Here is a 24,176-nt window from a genome sequence, read left to right as displayed (position 1 = left end):
AATATTCCAGGAGCCTGTTAGCAATTTTTGAAATTAAACAGCTCCACTTCTCTCTCCAATCTGGCGCCTAATGATCAGATTTTTGGGAGAAAAATTTGATTGATATTTTATTTTAAATACTCTCCTCTTATGCGCCTAAGTGTGTAGTTGTTCCTCCAAGGGTTTTTCTGAAAAGCCTAGCCTATTCTCTCCTTTATCCTGCGCCACTTGTGAAGCTTTCACATTGAGAGCTTAACTCTTTCAAACACTTTCACCTAGCCTCCATCTTCACACATAGAGCGCCTAGCAAGCCTCTTTGTGGTGATCATCCGGTGGCTTCACAAGAAGGAGTTCTTTCACATAGACAAGTGGGTGGTGTGGATCAACATTAGAGGGTCTGAACCCTTCAGACCTGCCTTGATCATCTGGTGATTTCACGAACAAGGTAACATCATGCTTTCCTAAAGCATGATCTTGATGTGCATGTATATTCCGCAAAGAAAAATTTTGTTTTTTCCTCTTGCATGCATCGGCCTTCAAGGCCATTTCGAACTTTCAGCACATACTTTCTAGTTTCAAAGGCACTTTGTCGTATCCTATAATTCCGACTCACATTAATTTCTATACTCATATACTTTATTTTTCCTTTTCACGTGTGTTCACCTCTTCTTAGGTACTCACAGCTATATCTTCCTCTTTGTGATACGAAACTAACAATACTCCTCATAGTTTATATTTTCGATTAGCCCTATAAGGCCCTTCAACCACAAACACACTCGGCCATACCTCATTAGTACTTAACCAAAACAACATCAACATTGTGCATTTTCCACACAGTTTACCATTTATAAGGACTAATAATTCACCGTTTTAACCTGAACTCTTGATCATCGCCAGCCTTCTTAGAAGGACACTTACTCCATCTGTCAGCATTAAATCATACTATTATCTCTTTTATCGTAAGGCGAGAATTCCAACAAACTTATTACCTCGCTTGGAGCCGAAATTATTTCATCGAACTTACTGTACACCCACAATAGTACTTCACTGTCACACTTGTAAATTCTTACACACTATACCTCACCTCTTATATCCCAATCTGACATATCATTGTTCATTTACAAATATCTGACCTCACATTTTGCGTTAATCACATGGAAGAACTCTCTCAATACAGTGGGTAACAACATTCTCAGGTTTTAACCGCTCGAGCTCTTGTTGTCCTTAGGGCCCCAGATGTAATGACCCACCGATTAGACAACCCACCCATATGATCCATGCAGTAATGATAACCTACCACCTGCTGACCGTGTTCTATTAGTATTCCCAACGTTTCTTATTTGTGCACTTATGTAGATCAACTCAACTACACTAGCAGTCTCATCACTGCGGGATACTTCCTCATCTCATATTACTCATATAACATAATAATAGTCTCCGGGAACATAATCCGAACGGAGATGGCTACACACTCCGGGCACATAGGCCGCACAAAGATGGTAATATCAAGTCTTATAACGTGCACCCAGTGCACAGAGGAGTTCATATTTATATCACATCTGTATATAACAGCAAACGTGTACCCAGTACACAGAGGAGTTCATACTTATAACATATCCGTATATAACGGCAAAACTGGTACTCCGTACACTCCAGATCACACATGGACCCAGTACATTTGGTGTCTGTATCACCTAATTAATTCATTTCCCTTAATTTACTAATGAGGGTTGTTATAGTGTTGATTTAGTGGAATAAGAAGAGAAACACCAACCCTCTAGACAGTTGAGCAAGAGTGAATTAAAACTCCTAGTGAGGGAGTGTCTCAGGAAGTTTCCCCTGTTCTTGATCTTAAGGAATTTCATTAAAAGTTTTGACTGATGAATTATTGATCTTATTGTTTTGATGTGTCATCCTTTCCTTAAGTTTGAATGCTCTGTAGTCAGTTCTCTGATTAAATCCTGCCTATAAATTCCATGCAATTGAAAATCTTGATTGATTCCACTAAATTTATTCTAGTGCATTGCTGAGGACAACAATGTTCAAATCTGGGAATGGTTGATAAACCCTTAGTTTACCATGTTTTTAGGCGTAATTCTGATTGATAAATGTTGTGAATTGCATGGAAATTAGGGTTTTATGCTGTAAAAATTACAGTAATTGAATATCTTGCTAACATGTTGTCGTAATGCTGATTTACAAGGGGTTTTGACACCAATTATGGCAATTTGGAACCAAAGGAAGACATCAAGTTAAGTTGAAGCACAAGCAAGCAAGATTCCAAGTGTGTACCAACTGTAAGAGGACATTTTAGCGCCCTGGAAGCACGTTTAAACGCACAAGATAAAGAAAACAACAATTACTTTCGGGAAGATCACGTTTTGGCGTGCAAACAGCACGCCAAAACACCCTTGAAGCCACAAAAACAATTCGAAGAGCATGCCAAAATGTGCTAAGGCAGACAACAATCAGTTATTTGACAGCGAGAAGATTTACCAAAGATTTGCTGAAGATTCAAAGGAAAATTTGATCAAGATACGCAACAGATTCCATGAAGATTTAAAGAATATTTGTTGAGAGAGGATATGGAACTAAAACGGAAACAAATCAAGATGATTCCTAAGAAGATTGAAGCAAGATACAACGAAGATTTAAAACTCTAATTCATCAACCAAATCTCCAAGATTTTACATGAAAAAGGAAACAAAGATGAAATCAAATACAAATCTTGTATGGATTCATTGGAAAATTAGATGATGGATACAACTCCTGTGGTTATAAATAAGGAGCTTGGGAGCACAAACCAATACACAATTCCAGAGCATTACACCAAGACTGAAGGAGGAATCTTGTTGCGGAACGCTGGAACACTGAGAAACCAAGTCAACATCACACCAATGGAGGCTTGGGGTTCTATTTTCTTTATTGTTATTTTTCTTATCAGTATGCTAGAGTAGTTTTTTATGTAGTTAAGGGTAGATGGAACCCAATTGAATCTTTATGTTTATGAATTAAATTGTCTCTGAATCCTGTTCTTTTTATAATTGAATAAATTATTTGTTTTTAATGCTTTCTATGAGTTTGTTCCTTATAGAATGATTTTGGGGAATTGTATGACAATAGGGATGTTGGTGCATGAACCTTGACTTGATAATTTATCATAATCCTTGTGATCTCGGAATAGGAATAGGAATAGACATAACGTAATTATGCAATCTTGAAATTCTTGATCTTAATGCATGTTTTCTTGGGAGAATAATTGGGGAACTAGAGTTCTTTCAAGATTACATAGATTTAGGGTAACAAGGAATTGAGCCCTAATTAACTCAGATAGAATTGATTGGCAATATATTAAGAAAAAGATTCTTGGCTATTTAATACATAACATATTGAGGATATTGGGGGAAGTCGAAATCTTAACTACGTTTTTTAAATCTTAATCAAACATCATCTCATTCATTCTTTTTATTTTGAATTTTCATAATTGCATGTTCTTAATTGTTTTTAATTTTAAGTTCTTTGAACAACAATTCTCTCCATCTAAATTCACCATTCTCTCAAACCAAACCTTTGATTGTCCAACTAAAACGCAATTAGTGAACTAGTGCTTGAAATTCTGATCCTCGTGGGAACGATCTTGTACTCCGGTACACTTTATTACTTTCACGATCGGTGCACTTGTCGTGTCACTATCAAGTTTTTGAACCAACAGTTTAGTTTTGGGGTGTTTGATGGGACGTAAATTCGTTCCCATCTAAGCCCATTTTGATGGAAAAATATCATACGTTCCCTCATCTGATGAGCAACTTTAGCATGAAAATCACTTGTTTTACACATTTGTGACAAAAACACATTGGGGGAACGGATGGTAACGTATTCCTTTAAAATATATTCAAAGGGGAACGGACTGAGACGCATTTGATGCACCTGTTCCATTCATTTAATGCTTCTGTACACTTTGCAGGTAACGTAGAGTTAAAGACTTCTAAAAAGCAAGGCGGTGCACCAACTGAGCAGCTGGAAACGTGAAGAGCAGAGAATCAAGAGTTCTCATTGGCTGAAAACAGAAGCAAAGCATGGGAAGGTATGCAAACAACGGCTAATCATCACCAAATCCTGTTCCATCCAGCAATTCACGCAAGCTTCACACTCTGCTGCCACAGTCCCGTCCCCTCATTCAAGCAACTAGCGCCAAAGGAATTGCAGTCTTGCCACTCCTCTTCCAGCTATAAATAAGACCACCCTCACACAAAAACATCATCGAATCCTGGAGGGTTTGCAGTCTGAAAGGAAGAGATCACTTAGTAGTAGTTAGTAACTTTAGTTTAATTTTAAGTTGTAACTGTAGTTAAGTGACAACCCCTCTTCTCTTCTCTGTAAACAACCATCAAGACTCCTCATGAGCAAATACCCATCTTTCTCCATTTTCTATTTCTTTTTGTAAACTGTCTTTTAAATTAATATAAGTGTTTTTCTCTTCGTTTCAATCGTTATCTCTTGACTGAATCTCGGGTCTATGTGATCTCAGTTGAGAATAATTATGTTTAAACTATCAGCCATGAGCTGAACTATATGTGGAACGGGTAAACTGTGATGCTCTTAAAGAAATGTTTTCAAAACTCTTGACCGAAGCTTTTTGTATTTCTTTGGCTAAGTAAGCTATATTCATTGTGCGCCAATGGAAATTAGGTACATACTGAGAAAGGAACTTCCATAAGGAAGGGATTTCAGACAACTTAGCCATTGGGGGAAGGTAGATGTCATGGCAAAAACGCTACTGGTCACCTTAGGAATAAGGGGCCAACTCGTCCATTTTAAGGTTCTGAACTAAGTACCTGTTGGAGTCAATGGAGCCATAGGAATATGGAAACTTATGAGTCATCTAGACCATGAGCTGAGGAATCAGAGTTGGCAGGCAAAGAAACTGGGACAAAGCCAAAAGGTGCTAAGTCTTGAGCAGAGAAAACAACCCCTTTAATAGTGAAGCAATGAATCTGTTCCTTTTGTTAAACTGTTTTAACCACCACCCTGTTGTCTCTTGATTATAGTTATTTTTGTTTTAGTAGTTTTTATTTTATTTAGTACTTATAAAAACTCCAATGATTATTATCTCATTTTCTTCTAAACAGGAAGGATCACATACATAACGCAGCGAGCAACTGTTTGCCATCAGATTGAACCTAATATTCATGAGGAACGTTGTCAAGACAGTAGGGAATGTTTGACCAGACAGTTCATTTGCTAACTTTTCTTCTCATTTTCATTCTTTATAAACAGTGATAAACAATAATTAGCACTCTATTCTCGTGGAAACGATAATTTGGGCATTAATACTCCCTTTATTACTTGATGCGTGCACTTGCGCACTTGGGTTAGAACTAAGGGACGAATCTGTGTTCTGCAAGAACAGAGGAACGTCCCCTATCAGAACTTATATTTTTCTACCATCAGCAAACCACCCAACAGTTACTGTATAATCCTCTCCCACAGCTCCAATGTAGTATATTTCCCGAGCTAAGTATACAACAGAAATGCCTACACAGAGGACATTCCCAATTAATTACCATTCATCCAAACACATGCAAGTTATTAATTCTACAAGCATGGTTCCAGAATACTCACCACAATCCCACTTGGTCCGGGAGCAAGGGCACCCCATCGAGCTCACGGTTCGGGGTTCAAATCCATGAAAGGCAACCTACAATGATCATATACGGATCATCAACACACGGTAAATTTATAGAAATCCAAAAACGTCAAATTCCTCCCGTACACCGTGGTAGGTTCAGTCATTGTAGTGCAAAAATACAAAATATTTTTCTTTATTTTCTTTTCATTTTTCTTAAGCATCCCAAGGTTACCCTAATGTCATTTTAGGTGACATTTTTCATCCTACATCATTCAAACATCATTTTGCCAATTAATTTGCTCTAGGTTCAATTAAACAATTCAACACTATCCAATATTTTTCCATTGATTTTCAAACCTTCCAACCATCACACAACCCATCTCATCACCATTTAACAACCACAACACATCAATTACATAATTTTACAACATCACACCCTATATGTCCTCTCCAGGCCGAATTCAACATGCTCACAAACCAAAGGGTATCTAATCCAATTTAATACTTCCACACACCTTACAATCCTATATTTAACTCATACAAACACTTCACAACTCAATTACACAATCATCCCACATAGTCATTTCATAAAGTGTTGAATCATCCATTTCAATAAATTCCTCAACAATTTTTATGACATCAATCACTCTAAAACATCATTCTAAGACACATTTGTCTAATACACAATTTTAATTTGAGCTCTCTAACTACATCAATCATACAACCCACTCTATGTCACAAATTCAATCCAAATCAAAACCATAAATTGGAGGAGAAAGCTTACCACCAATCAACTCCTAGGCCACCCAAGGATGAGTTTCAACCTTTGAACTGTCCAAAACCGCCACTAACCACCCCTAAAATCCCCAAAACTGCCACCAACAGTGGGGAATGATCTGCTTGCTCACTCAATTTTGTGGCTCACTCAAGGAAGGAAAGATGTTCACAAGGTGATTTGGAACAACTTTGATGTTTCACACTTTTGAATTTGAGTAGGTTTTGGATGTGTTTTGGTGGTTTGGAGTTTTGAAGCAAAGCTTCATTCCCCCCTTCAATGGATGCAACAACTATTTGGGAGGAGAAAGAGAGAGAAAATTCTGATTTTGATGTCTTGCCATGTGGCCAAGTCCACTTAAGTGAGGTGGCCCCACCGCCACCTCACGCGATTTCAAACTAATTCGAATCTCCCGCCTATTCCGCTAAACGTCCAAAAATTCATAAACTATTTAGAAACTCTAATTTTTAACATTAACCATTGTCCTTTAATTTCCCTTGATCAGATGAATCCGGAGTTTTCCGGTCGTTCAGAGAAATTGTTGTTTTAAGCTGTTAAGCGCGCCATGGGCACGCTTCCCCAAACTTACTAATTTCCGTCATATTTCATCAGAAATCATATTTTCTAGTCCTATACACCATTCATAACTTATATGCTAACCTAGAGCTCAAAACATAATCGGCACGTTTTACGATGCAACTGTACCGCAGTATTTTTACCCGGTAAAAACACTATTAACTGAATTTCTGAAACTTGCCTAACCATTCAATTTTTCGTTCTGAATCCATTTACAGGGTCATTTTTATCTTTTGAGACTTCCTACTTAATTTTACCTTCGTAGGGTTGCGTGTTTGGAAAATTACCGTTTTACCCTTTCTTTGTATTTTAACCTGATTTTCAGGATTTTTACTACTCCTTCCCTTTAATCCAATATTAATATATTAATATATGTTTTAGAAATTTGAGGTGTTATATTCACCCCTCCTTTTTGAAATTTTGTCCGCAAAATTAGCATCGTACCGGTCCACTAACTCGGGATATAGCCAGAGAATCTCGTCCTTCCACTCTCAAGTAGCCTCCTCAGGTTTGCATCTTTACTATTTTACTTTCGTCACAGGCATAACCTCATTTTGTGGTATCCATCGTTCCCCAATCCTTCACAAATACTTGTCTATTCCAGTGATATGACTTTCTAATTCACAATATTTTAAATTTTTCATGTGCCACGGTTCCACTTTCACTAATTTATAGGTAATAATATAGTTATGTTACAAATTTGTCTACCTAACCTCACTTCCTTTTCATCTTTATCTATTTATCTGACCTAAGGTCATGTATAACAACATCAGACGACCTCCAAGTATATTTATCTGTCATTTACTGAATATTTTAATTCAAACTTTCTTTAGTACTTTGATCCTTTCGCTGCCACTACTGTTTCAACAGTACTCCAATACACCAGTCCTTTCCATTAATGTTACTAATCTTACCATTCTGTTGCTTCCTTAGCTTTCACACAGGCACCTACCTTCTAGTTTCACTGGCAATCTACCATACTCAAAATCCCAACTCACATTAAATTCCATATTTATATACTTTATTTTACTTTGTCACCTGTCTTCACCTCTTCTTAGATAATCACAACTATATTTTTCTCTTGGTGATACGAAACTAACAACCCTCATAATAGTTTATATTTTCGATTAGCCATTTCAGGCCTTCAACCACCAATTCACTCATGAAATTTTCCACCTACAACGTCATATCAATAATTTTCACTTATTGTTCGTCTATCTATCAAATTAGCCGTCTCCAAGTCTAAACACAAAATCCATCAATGACTTCCGCATCACAGGTCACATGCCTAAGATTTTCACCCACTAACCATTTTCTATTCATCATTCCGTACCAATATTGTAGATTCAACATATGTTCCATTCGTTTATACCTCCATTTCCTCATCATCGACATTTATCATGGATGTCCAACTTAAAATACTATATCGTAATTCTCACATATAAGTCTCCTTAAATTGGTAACTTCCAAACATAATCGTTCTATCACCTGGAACCACTTTCATCCTTAACAGTTTTCTAAAATTTTATCAATACGGTGTATCTCCAAAGGATATATATCTCTCACCTAGCATGTATCACATACCGTGCTCCAAGTCACTCCATTGAGTTATCAACCTTTCTTTAATCACCACAATTTAAGTTACTGATCCTTATTAGACATCTCCACTTAACTCCATCACAACTAACTTCTCATGAAAGGCTATCAGGCCACCATCTTAAATCCATGTTTTTTTTCCTCACTAGTCCTCCTCGCAAAACATTTACTCAATTATCAGTATTAACAAATTGCTATCCTTTCTCATAGGGCACGAACCCCCCGATCAACTTCACAATTTCCGTGAAACCCAAAATCCTTGTCACCACACTTGGTACTCACTCATACACATCCCCGAGTGTTCGGAAATCATACCTCAAAATACCTCGTCATGACTCCTCACTTATTATATCCAATTTGATATATTACTTTTCACTTAAAATTACCTGATATCACATCTTGCGTTCTTTACACAACACCATCCTCGTTGTGCATTTACATAAGGCATCTCACCTGTACTAGCAGTCACATCGATGCAGGATACTCCCTTGTATCATATTCCTCATATAAGATAATAATAGTCTCCGGGAACATAATCCGCGCAGAGATAACAAGAGTCTCCGGGAATATAATCCGCACGGAGATAGCCATACACTCTGGGCACATAAGCCGCACAGAGATACCCATACTCTCCGGGCACATAAGCCGCACAGAGATATCCATGCACCTGGGCACATAAGCCGCACAGAGAAAGTAATCTCAAGTATTATAGTGTGCACCCAGTACACAGGAGAATTCATATTTATAACATATCCCTATATAACGGCAAAACGTGCACTCAGTACACTCCAGATTACATATGGACCCAATCCATTTGGTGTCTGTATCATATCCGCATATAACGGCAAAATGTGTTTGGTATTTTCACATGAGGCTACCCCCCAATAATAATAATGGTATAGTATAAACATATTACATACATGTAAATTTACTATAACTTCCTCGTTTAATTCTCCCCACCGATAGTTTACTTTCATTTTGGTTAACCCTCAGACCTGCTTTATAACATCGTCACTATTACAAGAATTCTTATTCTCCTCATAATTTTGTACATATTTCCTAACTCTTAATAGTTTCTTCTATCATGTTACCGTTCAATTCCAATGTCCACTATTTCTTGCTCGTTACTCCCCTTGGTGGTTGTAGAATATCCATTACGTTTCAAACATCATCACTCCGTTTATCAACTCTTCAATACGTTACGAGGAACACCATCATTTACTGGTTCACGCAATGCGCACACAGATGCCAGCCAATGAGTTCCACTTCAAACAGTGTCCACCTGGGACTCCCAAAAGTCATACTTTTTAGGGTCCAATCCCCGAAGGGAAGCCAGAACAATTTCACGGTCACAACATTTGCGTACCGGCACTCAGGTCCACTCGAGGTATATATATACACTGGCACGAACACGACACAAATTTTTTTCCCAACACGAATACGACACAAATTTTTTTACGGGTCAACCCGAACACGAATTTTCGTGTCGTGTCGCGGGTCAACCTGCAGGTCAAAACCCATATTGACACCCCCGAGCTCCTCACTTGCCATAGTCATACATTGCCCATTATTGAGGGTTGACACATCATAAGTGATTGAAATAAAATAAGCCTTCTTATAACCCATCTATTAGCAAGTTCACAGCCTTGGAGTTTAGCTTCCCACGCTCATTTTGTTCTTTCCTCTCTATGTGCAGCGAAATATTAGGAGAAGAAAGGGCAAGTTTTAGTCACTTGAAATACTTAGAATGAGGACAAATGATCTCCATGAAAGATGTAGAGTTATGTCTTGAGAGTAAATTCCAAGTGGAAGTTCCTTGAAAGAAGCTTTAGTTTGTGACAAAACCCTTCCCCATTGCTGCGACCTAATGTTGTTAAAAAGAGAGTACAAGGACTATTTGTGTTATCTAATGGTTGGACTATGACTCTAGCTCCTTGGAAGGTGTTTTAAGGTATGTAATCTCTTTTTTTAAGGGCTGCACATAAGCGGAAATCAGTTCATGTATGAGTCTTATGATTTTTATGTAGGTTAAATGATGTATATGTTGGGATTTATGTTGTTCATGAATTATTGTCGTTGGACAACAAATTCTTCTAGTTAATTGATTGAAAAATCTGCACTTGGTGTAGTTTGAGGAACCAACAAGGGACAGCCCATATGTATTTTTAAGGTGCACTCTAAGTGTTTGACATAATTCCTAAGTGAGTCAATGAATTTTAATTATGTAATGATTATGGACTAACGAAGAATTATGGTTAAGAAATAGTGAAATACTACCATATGTGATGTTAAAATCAAAAAAATTGAAAGAGCTTTGGAGCCCTGTGTAGTTCGACCTATATGTGTAAAAGATGCACAACATGTGTTGAATTTATGTCTAAGTGAAAAACATGAAGTTGAGATTGTTTTATGATGAAATAAGTGTTTGGAAATGTTATCAAGTTATGAAGAGATGATGAATTAAGTAAAGGCAATTCAGCCCTATGATCCGTGAGGTACATGGAAGTGGTTTAGTAAGGTTACAAAGATATTTTAACAAGCTAAGTAAGTATTGGAAACAATTATATAAAAGCTTTATGATAAGAAGTTGTAAGAAATGCACGTTTCCTATTTTAAATAAGTCTTGGCCTTGTAGTCAATTGAAGTAGTTAAATATTGTTTTACGGAATTGTTTTAAGATTTAAATTATGTTAGATTATATATATAAAAAAAAGAAAAGAAAAGAAGAGGAATCAATTAAGAAACATTGGAAAGTGTTAAATTCATAGAACCTATATATATAGTTTTCGGCCTACATCATTAAATTGATATAAATTAATACAAAATTTAATGAAAATTGGAGAACAAATATATACATGATCATTGAAAGATGTTTTACGATCATGTGAGGTTTAAAATATGTGGTATTGATGAGGTCAGGTTAATAGAAATTCTATGTCAGGAATAGTTGCATGTGAATTTAGCTAATTGGTTAAACATGACAGCAAAAGAATTGTGTATTATGTTTATATATAGGCTTCGACCATAAAGAAATAATGGGCATAGATTATGTGGTTTCAATTAAAGTGAATGTTTAATAGCATTTGCCTAGAATAATCAAGTATGATTCAAGTGGGTTATGATATGTGAAGCTATGTTAAAGTGTATGAAATTCCACTATAAAAGGGTAAGTTAATTAACTAGTTGAGGGTTTAATTTATGAAGTATAAATTAAGTGGTAGATTTGTGGTATGGCATGAGCTGTCAAGGGAAATAAAATTGTCAAGTTGGTTATGAAATTAACATATGAAATATAATTATTTGGATTTCAAGTAATGTATGTTTCATTGGAACTTAATGGTACTTTTATATATACGGTAACAGAGTGTAATCAAACGAAGTAGGTAGACGAACAACTTGGAGACAACCAAGTGTACGACGTATTAAATAACAAGTTAGCAGCAGGAAAGAGGTGACAGGTAAGCTTTCGGTTTAGGAGTTTTCTCAGCCTTTTGTTCCGCCATGATCAGTGGCGATTATGGTTTCCGTATGGATATAATTGTTGTTAATATTGATACTTTGCGTAGTTGCATTCATATAGTGCATGCATATGATATTATTTATGTTATGATAAGTTAATATGATATGATCTTCAATGGGATAAAGCCTTGGAAGTGTAAGTTATGGTTTCTGAACAGAGGAAACATTTACGGACATGGTCACGGTGTACATAAGGTATAACCGAGGAAACTTTAGTTCTTTGATCATTATGAGTATGCTATTGAATATGATACGATATTACGAATGATGAAAGCCTTATTTTTACATAAGACATGAACAGACTTAAGATTAATAAGAAAGTATGTTATAAGAATAAATTAGAATTATCAGAAAAGATATATGATACGGAAATTCTAATATGGATTATATGGTGTTATCTATGTCTTGGTACTTGATATTTTTCTGCAGGAAGTGGACTCTTGGGTGGAGACTGCTCCATAAACCCCAAGTTTATTGAGATTCATTCTCACCCCGCGTTATGGGGACATATTTCAGGTATCGCAGCAGTTGACGATCGTTCTCGGGGCAAGAGGTCCGTGGTTGATGAGTAGATCTGAGAATAGATGTTGCCTGCTTATTTTGGGAGTCTGTTGTATGTATATGTACACTGCGATGATTAAGTTTATGTAGGTTGATGTAGGATGTTGTAGTTATGACACATAGCCACCTTTTAATGTGATATATATAGAGTTATGGATCATGCATGTATATTACTGTATATGATATGAAATTGTTGTATATTGTGGGTTGTAAGAGCCCCAAGGCGTTGTTGGTCTTTGTGTGTGCCACCCACTGATTATTAGGTACCATTTGAGGTCATAGACCACTTGTACAAATTTGGAAAATGTTGGAAAAACAAAGGAAATTCTGGCGAATTTTTTGGAAATTGGCAGTTTTTAGGCGAACTTTGGGAGAACATATCTCCCTCCACAGAGGTCCGTTAGGGACGTGCCATACGCCATTTTGAAGCTTGTAGTGCTACACTGTGGTAAAATATGAGATTGTTATGATCTGGGCGCTGGCCTTGGGAGGGTTGTGAACACAGCTGCCCTGTTTGCCCTGCACTTGGGGGCTGTACTGGACCGGTTTTGGGAAATTTATTCCCACTTAGTTTGTGGGTCAAATTAGGTGTATGATAAATCAAATCGAAGCTTGAGGTGTCTAGTTTGTTGTATAAAAATTTGAAAGAAATTGGTTGAGTGGATTTGCTGCAGTAATTCGTGGAGTGAGGGACATTTGGAGCTGTTTTGGGGTTGGCTGGCAGCTTTTTTTGTCCAACTTCAAACGGCGATATCCGGAGCAAACGAGATCGAAACAACTCGTGTGATAGCTTCCTAGAAAGGTAATTAAGAAAGAAAAAAAGATAGCAAGAGATGAAGGACTGGTTTTGTGTGGTGCGTCCGCAGAAATTCAGAGACCGAACCATGTTCGGATAGGTAGAAAACGTAAAATTGAGAAATTAGCTAAATGGGTTTATGGGAACCCCTTAGTGACTTGTGGTAAGTAAAATAAGTTATAAAAGTAGTTTAAACCTGTATTCCGCAAAGATTTTACGGTTATGGTCACAGCTTTTATCTATTACGCTTTTTACGATTTTAAATGCTCGCGTAATAAACGGAAAAAGTTTATTCGCATTTCTATAAATGAATTGCTGTGATTGTAACTGAGCTTAATATTATAATTAATGTTAACCTCTTGGTACTGAGGCTTGTTCCCCTTGTGTGTTCCACCATACCCGTTGAGGGTGATGGTAGGAAATGTATATGAGTAGTGTAGAATAACATGATCATGCATTTATTATGTATGTTAGTGGTACACTAGATGTACCGAGTCTCTGGCCAATAGACAGTTTTTGCCTGCGGGCGTTTCAGACTTCCACTGGATAGGTCTCCGACAGGGAGTTCCAGTTGACCCAAGGTCGTGGTGTGTGATCCGGATAGGAGCACACTAGGAAGTCTCGGGTGTATGCGGATGGGAGACCTTGGTTAGTTGTTCTTGGAACACGCCTTGGATGAGACTCGTAGGCTTATATGCCAAGCCATTAGGCAGGGCGTTGCGTGGTATTGGTAGCTACCATTCCAGCTTCGTCGTATTTTGTATTCCTATATTCCCCAGTTTCTCTAAATCCCTTGCTTTATCCCATTTTTAAAGAGGTTATTGTATATTATTTATATGCATCGAAGTGAGCCGTTGCGCGGAGTTTTCTCCAGAACCTCTGGGTTACTGAGATATATTCGTATATCTCACCCCATCTTGGGAGCTTTATTTCAGAAGGTAGTAGTGGCACAGGAGCGGCGGGCAAGAGGCCCGTAGGATGAGTGTTGGAGAGCATTTCTACTGTTTGCATTTTGATGGCCATGGGGCCTAGGATAGTCTTAGGGCATGAACATCCCATATGTATGTAGGATGAGTTTCATGTCATATTTGTTCATGCTATTTTTGCCTAAGTCTAGGTACATGTTGTATATGTCATTTTAAGCTTTATGTTTCAAGTTATAATTTAAAGTTATGAAATTGTAAGTTGTAATATGTAATTGAGATGTTGTAATTGCACAACGAATACTTGATTTAATATGATGGAAGGGCTTTAGGCCTATTTTAGGATTATAATTTTGTGTATGTTTAGAAAATGCATGTAAATGGACATTGGTGATTGAAATAAGTCAAGGATTAATAAAGTGAGCAATATGGTATGAATTGTGTAATAACTATAAACTGAGTTGGGTTGTAAGTGCCCCAAGGCATTGTTGGTCCTTTAGTGTGCCACCCATTGGTTATTAGGTACATTCGAGGTATTAGAAAGCATTTGCAAACTTTGGGATTTTTGTAAAAACAAAAGAAACTCTGACGAATTTTCGGTAGAATTGGCAGACTTTAGGCGAACTTCGGGAGAGCATATCTCCTTCTGCAGAGGTCCGATAGGGACGTGTCATACTCCATTTTGAAGATTAAGAGGTCTTCTATCTTGAGGTAAAATTTGAGAGAATTCTGGGTTGGACGCTGGCCTGGGGAAGGCAGAGAGTGCAGACTGCCCAATTGCTCACTGCACTTGTGGCAGTTCTGGACCGGTTTTGGGAAAATTATTCCCGCTTCATTTCTTGGTCAAATTAGGTGTATGATATATCAAATTGAAGATTGAGGTGTCTAGTTTGTTGTAAAAAAATTGAGAGCAATTGGTTGAATGGATTTTTGAAGTAATTCGCGGAGTGAGGGATGTTTGGAGCTGTTTGGGGTTGGCTGGCAGCTTTGCTTGTCTAACTTTAAACGGCGATATCCGGAGAAAACGAGATCGAAATAACTCGTGTGATAGCTTCCTAGAAAATTAATTGAGTGTAGAATAACATATCAAAATATGGGAGGCTTGTAGATTTCGGTTTGTCCGCAGAAAAATAAAGACCGAACCATGCTCGGATAGGTAGATAACGTAAAATTGAGAAATTAGATAAGTGGGTTTATGGGAACCCCTTAGTTACTTGTATTAAGTAAAATAAGTTATAAAAATAGTTTAAACAAGTATTCCGCAAGAGTTTATAGTTATGATCACCACTTTTATTTAATACGCTTTTTACGGTTTTAAATGCTCGCGTAATAAACGGAAAAAGTTTACTCGCATTTTTATAAATGAATTGTTGTAATTGTAACTGCGCTTTATAACATAATTAATTTTAACAATACCGGTGTACAACGAGCTGTTGCAGAAACACATTGGATAACAATTTGGGCATTGTGGCCGAACCTATAGTGTGATGGAGGGATTGCGATATGTTATTTGTTGTGCTTGTTGGACAAGTTAATTGATGACCATGTATGTGTGATCATTGTAGGTGGCCTTCCTCGGACACGATTGTAGAGGACTAACTCTTGAAGCTACTTAGTTTGGGAGCTTCTAACAAGTAATCCCTTGGTACCGGGGTTTGATCCCCGTGTGTGCTCCACCATGCCCATTTTGGGTAGTGGTTGGAGGTGTATGTGAATAATGTAGTATAACATGTTCATGCATTGTGTATGTTTAGTGGTGCATAGGATGTACCGAGTCTCTGGCCAGTAGACAGTTGCCTTCGGGCATTACGGACTTCCACTGGATAGGTCTCCATAAGGGAGTTCCAGTTGACCTGGGGTCGTGGTGTGTCATCCGTAGAGGAGCACACTAGGATGTCTCGGGTGGATATCGATGGAGGGTGCCTTGGTTGATGTTCTGGGAACACTTCCTTGGATGAGAACCTGTAGGCTATATGCCGAGGCCAATAGGATGATGTTGCGTGGCTTTGGCGTTGACCATTCCAGCTTCATCATATTTTATTCCCTATGCTCTCCTACTTCACTAAATCCCTTGCTTTATCTCGTTTTGAATGTTGTATTATATTATTGATATGCATCGAAGTGAGGCATTGGGCGGAGTAATCTCCAGAACCTCTGGGTTACTGAAATATATTTGTATATCTCACCCAGTCTTGGAGACTTTATTTCAGGTAGTGGCAGTGGTACTGGAGCTGTGGGCAAGAGACCCATATGATGAACACTTGGAGATTGGAGGATTTTTGCATTCTGAGACCACTTTGGAATAAGCTAGACTTAGGGCATGAACATGGTATATTGATTTAGGATTATGCATATTGTATATTTGTTCATGCCATATTTTTCCTAAGTCTAGTTGTTGATTTATCATGTTGTACTTTGGAAATTGTAATTGTGAACTCATGGACATTGTGTAATATGTAAAGCATGTATGTGATGAAAGGGCGATAGGCCTATTTTAAGATATGATTATGTATCTATTGTAAGGATGCAAACAAATAGGACAATATGATTGTAATAATTCTAAAGTTTTGATAAAGTATGTAATGAATCATAAATGGATGAGAATATGTTAAATTGTTGTGGGTTGTAAGAGCACTAAGGCATTGTTGGTCCTTGAGTGCCACCCTTGTCTATTAGGTACCCTTGAGGCATAATAACATATTTTTGATAAAGTGGGATAGGTTGAATAAACAAAGGAGGTGCTGCCGAAATTTATACTAAAATGGCAATTTTTAAGATAAATTTGAGAGTGAATATCTTCCTCCACAAAGGTCTAATAGGGACGTGCCATATATCATTTTGAAGCTTGAGATGTTAGTAATGTAGTATCAAAATTTGGTATCATTTGGGAGTAGTATAACTTGCCCAATTTTCAAATGAATACGGACTACTCTGTTCCGCATTGTAGAACGCAACTTCTGTAAGCAGTTTTCAAAAATTCATATCTCCCTTATTTCTTACTCAAATTAGGCTTATGATATGTCAAATTAATGCCCCAGGAATCTAGTTTCTTGTATCCAAAATTCAGAATTTTCTGGGCAGTGGATCAGTCCCAGTTTGGATTAGAACTAACGCTGCTAAACCTTAAAATGTTAAACTGGAAGTGATGCCCGATAGCAGGAACGGGAACGACTGTTGTTTAGGGGACGATAATGCCCTATGCTCAGATGGTGGGAATGACCCAGAAGGGGAACAACTATTTTGAATGACCCTAGGGAACGACTTATATGTATAGGGAACGTCCCGTGTATGGGGGAACGTGACACGTTCCCAGCTCATACATGATTTAGTAGAATGGATATAACTTGAGCTATAGGGCTCCAAATCGAGTGAAGTTTGAACCTATATGAAGCTAACACATAGGGATAAGACCTGGTAAAGTTTTAGGACCATTGAGTATATGGATCATTCCGAGTTTGATTTATAAGTTGCTTCCCTGATTTGTTTAGAGTCTGTTTACAGTTTGAGGGATCAACTTATGGTGAGGTATCCGGAGTTATAGAACTCCAAATGTAACAGCCCGTTGTACACCGGATATAGATTGTAAGGTTCCACGGGATACCGGTTAGCATTGTTAGTGATCGGGACCCAAAATTCACTTCTCGCTTTTGGGGAGCCTTGCAGCGGGCTTTTGGCACTCATTTCAGGTTGAGAACTGTGTATCACCCGCAGACTGATGGTCAGACTGAGAGGACCATACAGACACTCGAGGATATGTTGAGAGCTTGCACACTGGAGCAGGGTACTGCTTGGGACAGGTATTTATCACTGGTGGAATTTTCTTATAATAACAGTTTTCACTCCAGTTTGGGCATGGCACCGTATGAGGCATTGTATGGGCGCAGATGTCGTACTCCTACTTGTTGGACTGAGGTAGGTGATAAAGAGAGATTTGGGCCGGATTTTGTGCAAGAAACTACAGCGCAGATTGAAATGATCAGAGAAAAACATAAATAGGCACATAATCGGCAGAAAAGTTACTATGATAATAGACACAGATCGCTGGAATTTGAAGAAGGTGATCATGTATTTGTGCGGTTATATCCAATTACGGGTGTTGGACGTGCATTGGGCGTGAGGAAGCTGAGTCCTCGTTTTATTCGGCCATATCAGATAATGAAAAAAGTAGGACCCGTGGCCTATCAGCTTGCCTTGCCCCCACAGTTGTCAAATTTGCACGATGTTTTTCATGTATCGCAGTTGCGGCGTTATATTCCGGATGAATCACATGTGGTGATACCAGACTATATTAGAGAGAATTTAAAGACTCCTATAGGTCCTATTGAGGTCCTTGACCGCAGTGCAAAGAAGCTTAGAAGCAAAGTGATTCCAATGCTAAAGGTTCAGTGGGAAGGACGTACACCTGAGGAGGCTACTTGGGAGCGGGAGGACGAAATTCTCCGGCTATATCCTGAGTTAGCGGACATGTATGAATTAATTTTGCGGACAAAATTTTAAAAGGTGGAGTGATTATAACACCTCGCAATTTTAAATTAAGTAATTAAAATATTAAATGAGTAATTAAGTGAAAGATTAGTGAAAATCCTAAAGATTAGGCCAAAATACAAAGAAAGGGCAAAACGGTAATTAGCCAACACGCAACCCTAGGAAGATAAAAATTGAGTAGAAGGTCTCAGATGATAAAAATGACCCTGAAAATGGATTCAGAACGAAAAATTGAGTGGTTAGGCAAGTTTCAGAAAAATCAGTGAATAGTGTTTTACCGGTCAAAATACCGTCGTACGATTGCACCGTTAAACGTGCCAGTTGAGTTTTGAGCTCTAGGTTTCAAATATGATTTATAAATGGTCTATAGAACTCGGAAATATGATTTCTGATAATATTTGATGGAATTAAGTCAGTTTGGGGAAGCGTGCCAACGACGTGCGCAATAGTTTAAAACAGTGTTTTCTCCGAATGACCGGAAAACTCTGTATTCATCTGATCAAGTATATTTAAAGGAGAAGAGTTAATGTTAAAAATTAGAGTTTCTACATAGGTGGTGAATTATTGGACGTTTAGTGATAGTTCGGATGAAATTTCAATAGAGTGACGTGGCGTGGGACCCACCCACTTAAACCTCACTTAAGCCACCTCACCCTCACTATTCATCATCACCTTTTTTCCTCTCCTTCAGCCCAAACCCAAGCTGCAGCCCTCTCTCCCCCCTTCATTGTGCAAAATTTCATTTCATCACAACTTAGCTGTTTCTCCACCGAATCCATCAATTTTTGTCTTGAATCCTGATGGAAAACACCTTCTAAACACATTGGTACCACTCTTGAGCCTTGAAACCTTGTATTTGGGGAGATACAAGCCATTTACAGCTGCAAATTTTTGGGAAAAAAATGGAGATTCATGGAGTCATTTGATCTTCCATTGCTTGGTGGAGTCTTGGGGTAGCATTAAGCCTTAGTTGTGAGTATATTTCCATCCCATTTACATGGTTTGATTGTAGTTGATATTCATGAACCCTAAACCTTGGTTTTTGATGTGTGATGTTAGAGAGCTCAATTGGGAAAAGTTTGTACATGAAAGTGTCTTAGAATAATGTGTATTAACAATAGATGCAATGAAAATTTTAGGTGAAAAATGTGATTTTGTAACTTAGAATATTTTTGAAGTGTCATGACTTGGATTTTGGAAAAATGTTTTAAGATGTTATTGGTGAGTTGTTAGATGATTATATGTTAATATAATGGTGTTGTAAGAGGTGTGGAATGATGAAAATTGAGTGAGAATCCTTTGGAAATTCCAAGTGTGTAATTCGGCCATAAAGGGAGCATTAGGGAGTTGAGGTTGTTTGTGTTGATTGGATGATATATCAAGTGTTGAATGATATTAAAATGGGTTGTGTGGTGGTTGGAAAGTGGTAGAATCAATGGAAAATAATAAATTGTATTTAGGGACATAAAAGAACCTAGAGTGAATTATTTAGCAAAACGATGCTTAAAAGACGTAAAACGAAAAAACGACACTTAAATTAGCCTCTTGGCAACCTAAGGATGTGTAATAAAATGAGAAATAAAATTTAGAAAAATAAAATTGAAAAATTGCCTTGTTTGGCCGAACCTTCCAAGGGGAGGGGGTGATTTTGACGTTTTTCGCGTTTTGATGGAATTGACGTATACTGATGTCTGTACATGGTTATGTAGGTTGCCGTACGTCGATTTGAATCCTGAGCCGTGAATCGGTGGATTGCCCTTGGTCCTGGACCAAGTGGATTGAGGTAAGTGATTGGATCAATGCATGTATAATTATGAATTAGCATGTGTTGTGTGAATTTTGAGTAATAGGGAATGTCCTCTGTGTAGGTATTCTGTCGAGTAACAAGTTTGGGAAATAAACTGCTGTGGAGCTAAGAGGAGGAACAGATTAAGGTAATCTCTTGGTACTGGGGCTTGTTTCCCTTGTGTGTTCCACCATTCCAGTTGATGGTATTGGTAGGAAATGTGTATGAGTAGTGTAGAACAGCATGAGCATGCATGTAGTATTTATGAGGGTACTTATGTACCGAGTCTCTGGCCAGTAGACAGTGTAGCCTTCGGGAAGTGCGGACTTCCACTGGATAGGTCTCCGAGAGGGAGTTCCAGTTGACCTAGGGTCGTGGTGTGTTATCCGGGTAGGACCACACTAGGAAGTCTCGGGTGTATATGGATGGAAGGGGTACCTTGGTTGTGGTTCTTGGAACACGCCTTGGATGAGACCCGTAGGCTTATATGCCGAGGAAGTTGCGTGGTATTGGTAGCTACCATTCCAGCTTCGTCGTATTTTATATCCCAATATTCCTCAGTTTCTCTAAATCCCTTGCTTTATCCCGTTTTGAAAGTGGTTGTTTTATATTGCTTATATGCATCAAAGTGAACCATTGGGCGGAGTTTTCTCCAGAACCTCTGGGTTACTGAGATATATCCGTATATCTCACCCTGTCTTGGGGCACTATTTCAGGAGGTAGCAGTGGCAGTGGAGCGGCGGGCAAGAAGCCCATAGGATGACTAGTGGGAGTACCTTTACCATTTTGCATTTTGTTGGCCATGTGGCCTAGGGTAGACTTAGGGCATGAACATCTCATATGTATGTAGCATGAGTTCATTAGCATATTTGTTCATGTCGTTTTACCTAAGTCTAGTAGTTTGTGTCATTTAAGCTTATGTTTCGATTTGTAATTAAAGTTGTAATATTTATAAGTTGTAATTTGAAGTTGAAGTTGTAAGTTGTAATATGTAAGTTAAATGTTGTAAATGTACAAGAAATGCATGATATACTATGATGGAAGGGCTTTAGGCCTATTGTAGGTTTATGATTACTTGTATGTTGGAAATATGCATGAAAAAGGACTTTGTTGATTGAAACCATTTAAGGATTTAAAGTGAGCTATATTGTGTAATAAATATAAACTGTGTTGGGTTGTAAGTGCCCCAAGGCATTGTTGGTCCTTGTGTGTGCCACCCATTGGATTATTAGGTACATTTGAGGTACTAGTGAACTTATGCTAATTTGGGGATTTTAGGAAAGACAAAGGAAACTCTGGCGAATTTTCTGTAGAATTGGTAGATTTTAGAGGAACTTCGGGAGAGGATATCTCCCTCCACAAGGGTCCGATAGGGACGTGTTATACACCATTTTAAAGCTTGAGATGTCCCCTACAAGGTGTCAAAATATTAGAATATTCTGGGTTGCACGAAGCCCTGTAGGAGCCAGTGAAAACCGACTGTCCAGAACCCTCTTATGCAGGGGCTGTTTCTGGCAGTTTTTGGGAAATTAATTCCCGTTTCGTTTCTCAGTCAAATTAAGTGTATGATATATAAAATTGAATTTTGAGGTGTCTATTTTGTAGCATAAAAATTTGAGAGTAATTGGATGAGTGTATTTTGTGAAGTAATTCGTGGAGTGTGAGTGGTTTTGAGCTGTTTTGGGGTTGGTTGGCAGTTTTGCTTGTCCAACTTCAAACGGCGATAACCGGAGCAAATAAGCTCGGAATTGAGTGTGTGATAGCTTCTTAGAAAAGTAATTAAGTAAAAAAAAGATAACTAGAGAGGAAGGTCTGATTTGGTCAGGTGTGTTCGCAGAAAAATAATTAGTGAACCATGTTCGGATAGGTAAAAACGTAAGATTGACAAATTGGCTAAGTGGGTTTATGGGAACCCCTTAGTGACTTATAATAAGTAAAGTAAGATGTAAAAATTGTTTAAATAAGTATTCCGCAAGAGTTTACAGTTATGGTCACAGCTTTTAATTATTACGCTTTTTATCGTATAAATGCTCGCGTAATAATCGGAAAAAGTTTATTCGCATTTTTATAAATGAATTGTTGTGATTGTAACTGCACTTAATATCATAATTAATGTTAACAATACCGGTGTATAACAGGATGTTACATTTTTTTATGGTATCAGAGCAGGGCCTCTCTTCCAGTACGGTGTGGTTCGAGGACGAACCAGGCGGAAGCTGGTGGGCATGTAACATCCCGGGCGCTGACGAAGGCGGGGAGTGATCGCCGGTGCGAAAGGGCATGGTGCGAAAGGGCACAAACAAGGAGCGGCTCCTGGCAGGCTTCTAGGGACAGGGGTACATGAATGAATCGAATCAACACCCGAAAGAGAGGAATTCCAGAGGCTATGCTGGTATGGGACAGTACAGTTGGGAATAGCTTATAAGAATTAATTGGTACTACCTATACTAACAAGATGCATCTACTTTTTGGTATCCCAGAACAGATAACTCCATAGTTAAGCGTGCTTGACTTGGGGTAATTCTGGGATGGGTGAATTCCTGGGAAGTTTCCTGGGAAGTGTACGAGTGAGGACAAAGCACGCTGAAAAGTCTCGTGTTAGTGTTTGGGGATAGTCCTTGATTCTTGAAGCGGTCAAGCGTTACACCAAATGAGGCGTGTGATACCTTGTTGGAAAGGTAATTGAATCTACTTTAACATACTAAAAGATGGTAAATTAATAATGTGTGAATCACGCACAAAAGTGAAAATACATAAGCATGTTCAGTGTTAGGAAAAGTGAAAAAGTTAGAATTTTGCTAAGTTGGTTTATGGGAACCTCTTAGCAACCTAAAATAAATATTGTATGATAGTTAAGCATGTGTAATGTTAATTCCGCATATATATTTCAGTTATGATCACAGTTTATATCATTACGTTTTATATTGTTTTCATAGGTATACGTAATGAAAAGGAAAAAGTTTACTCGCAATTTTAAATGACTGTTGTGATTGTAACTGCGCTTAATACCATAATCAATGTTAACAATACCGGTACATAACGAGCTGTTACAGGAGTGATCCTCTAGTACCCTTGGTTTACTAAGTTATATTTGTATATCTCACCCTGCGTTTGGGGGACATCTTTTCATGATATAGTGAGCACGGAGGAGCTTCGGGCAAGAGGCCAGCTTAGTAGACGAGTTGAGAAGGTTGTGCATATGAAGAGCATGGCATTTTGGAGAAGCATATATGATGCACATAGCATTTTATTTAGTATTTTGGACTTAGATCATGAACATATTGCATGTTGAGATTTCCATGCTTTTGTGGTGTTCATGATAGATTCTAAGTCTTTTGTATATGACTTAGATTTAATGCCTCTTGCTATATTTGTATTTGAGTGAGCATGCGACTTGTCCATGGCCACCTAATTGTACTTTGAGGCATTGGAAAACTTGAGTTGTAAATAGGCCATATGATGTGTAAATGGCAAAACAAATGGGAAATATTGTAATTGATGCATTCATAATGAATGTGCATGATAGAAGGGCCTAGAGCATATATTAGTAC

At 38.0% G+C, this 24,176-nt stretch overlaps 1 long non-coding RNA gene across 2 annotated transcripts; it reads left to right on the top strand.

The window, feature by feature from the left end:
* The first annotated feature begins 10,163 nt into the window (after nt 1–10,163).
* Nucleotides 10,164–12,792, top strand: LOC133296869 (uncharacterized). Of its 2 annotated transcripts, none has more exons than XR_009749562.1 (3): nt 10,164–10,506; nt 11,919–12,013; nt 12,591–12,792. It is a non-coding gene; the product is annotated as an uncharacterized LOC133296869 (long non-coding RNA). The 2 variants fall into 2 exon arrangements; XR_009749563.1 differs by having other exon boundaries at nt 12,504–12,792.
* Nucleotides 12,793–24,176: the final 11,384 nt, after the last annotated feature.

Source organism: Gastrolobium bilobum, unplaced genomic scaffold (assembly GCF_033153095.1).
Source record: "Gastrolobium bilobum isolate Gb01-03AN ecotype WA unplaced genomic scaffold, APGP_CSIRO_Gbil_v1 utg7928, whole genome shotgun sequence".
NCBI lineage: Eukaryota > Viridiplantae > Streptophyta > Magnoliopsida > Fabales > Fabaceae > Gastrolobium > Gastrolobium bilobum.
The sequence above is the reverse complement of the archived record's forward strand: the minus strand, read 5'-3'. Positions and strand labels throughout refer to the sequence as shown.